Here is a 2,374-nt window from a genome sequence, read left to right as displayed (position 1 = left end):
AGCACCATACCCGGGAGGTTCACATTACAGACTTTTAAGTGGGTCCTTTATACACTGGCTTTCTGGACCATTTAACTTTTTTACTGTGTGATTCACTTGGGTTAATCATAACTAATAACAAATTACAAACAGCTTCTTTCAATTATTACATATAAATTTCATAATTATGAGAGTTGCTGGGGCATCAATTGTCTGTACCAAATAATGAATGGACTTGACAACTTTACAAAAACAATTGCAAAAATAGAATCTTAGTTACTTTTTTTATATACAAAAAATTGAAAAAGGTATTCATTTCTATACCAAATTACCAATTAATAAACTTTGGTCTGCAGGTAACATTTACCAAATTAAAATGAAACTAAAAACAGCAGAAAATTCACAAGATTATTTCCAATACCTAACAAAAATAAATATAAACCGGACCCAAAAAAAACTACCCTAACCATCATCGTCGTCAGGGATGACATCAGTACCTTACCAGTACCGAATTTCAAGAAAAGAAGATACGAAATCTTCCGGTATTCTTTACGAGATATTTTAATCTCTAAATATATCAGTACCAAAAATACCGGTTCAATACTCGCCTTCCGGGTACTAAATGCTCATCCCTAATCACCAGTATCATCGTGACCGTTCCATGGACCCCGAGAACTGATCCGACGGGCCAATTTTCTTGCTGCTTTTCAATCTCAGTAAACCGTACAATTTCTGAATCTCTTTCACAACCGGTACACTGCAATTGCTATCCATCACAAACACATTCGACGTCTCTGCCACAGGCGACGTGTCCTCCGTTTGCAATACACCATTATGATGCAACCGTATCGCACTCGACGACAACCTAGATTCCCCATTAATCTGCAAAGCCATTATCACCGACTTCAACGCACGACCAGGCGATTCACGGTTCGAGATCATCAACTCGCTCATCTCCGCAGGACTCATTGTCGCTCCCGTAAGCAAAATCTCTTCGACTTGAGGAAACAGTTTGTGATCCTTTATACCTAAACAATTATTCGCTAACATCTTGAACGAATCGAAATTACACAAAGGGAAATATATATGCACATCGATACGACCAGGCCGTAACACGGCCGGATCAATCTTCTCCTTACTATTCATTGTAAACACCATCACTTTCTCATTCAAACAACACGAATTCAATATTCCATCCATGAAATTCAGTATCCCGGACAAACTAACCGTAGTTGAAGATCTCGAACTCGACTGATTCACAAACCGATCGAGATCTTCAACTACGATTAACGACCTGGTTCCGATTTGCAACAACATCTGTTTCAAATCAGAATCATCAACCACCTTCGTGAGGTCAATATCATAAACATCATAATTCAACAGTTTCGCCATCGCAGCGATAAAACTCGACTTCCCAGTACCCGAAGGCCCGTACAAAAGATAACTCCGTTTCCATACCCGGCCTAACTTATTATAATACTGTTTCGATTTCAAAAACGAATCGAGATCCGATTTAACCTTTTTTTTCAGATCGGGATCAATCGCTAAACTGTCAATAGTCGCTGGGTGCGATAACCTTACGGAACCCCACCGGAAGATAATGTTGTTGTTGTTGTCTTGTGTCACGGTGTTGATATATAGTTTTAATTCTTTACATCTAGCCTCGATGTCTTCAACCGCTCGGTATATATGTTGTATATACGCCTGCAGAATCCTCCGCTTGTCTTTTTTCTTCACTCTCAACACAAATGTTTTAGTTTTAGTTTTATCGACCTTGTTGGTCCAGGAAACCCTGGCGCCGAGAAACGTGTCGTGAATGACCTGATCTTCGTCGATACATAAAACGACGCTGTTTGTTTTCGTGCCAGATATTAAGTTGGTGAAGTCGGAGTCTTCGAGTGAAGATAAAGAATTCAGGTACGTATACAATTTACGGTAAAACATATTATGTTGGTTGTTCTCGTTGAGTTCTGGGACTTTGAGATATTGGTGGACGTGGATTTGGTCTTCAATCCAGTTACCCCATTTTTTTAACCGGAAGATTAAAGTGGTTCGGTATAAAAATAACCGAATGGATATGAAGAAAGAAATGATAACTGAAAGTATGAAGAGAACAGCCATCAAAGAGATCAGAATTTGGGGAAATTAATATTAATATTAATATTATAGGACGTTGGTTATAACGGAGTTGGACATTTGTAACCGGAAGTGGTGGCCGGAGAAATTAATGTGGGAAATATTATAGGGAGAAGAATTAAAGGGAGTATGAGGAGGAAATAAGAATGGGGGTAGAGAGAATAAGTCATTAGCGTACGCGTAAATTACGAGTAAGCAAACTGCCAAATTAAAGGGTGGTTTGGAAATTCTTAAGTAAATAATATTATTATTTTGAGAT

The 2,374-nt window shown here is 38.4% G+C and overlaps 1 pseudogene; it reads right to left on the bottom strand.

Annotated features, from left to right (window-relative positions):
* Window positions 1-332: 332 nt before the first annotated feature.
* Window positions 333-2,156, bottom strand: LOC143539541 (AAA-ATPase At2g46620 pseudogene; annotated as a pseudogene).
* Between the last annotated feature and the right edge of the window lie 218 nt (window positions 2,157-2,374).

Source organism: Bidens hawaiensis, unplaced genomic scaffold (genome assembly GCF_021521415.1).
Source record: "Bidens hawaiensis isolate Kalapana, Puna unplaced genomic scaffold, B.hawaiensis_p1.1 tig00000820_1, whole genome shotgun sequence".
Lineage (NCBI taxonomy): Eukaryota > Viridiplantae > Streptophyta > Magnoliopsida > Asterales > Asteraceae > Bidens > Bidens hawaiensis.
The sequence above is the reverse complement of the archived record's forward strand: the minus strand, read 5'-3'. Positions and strand labels throughout refer to the sequence as shown.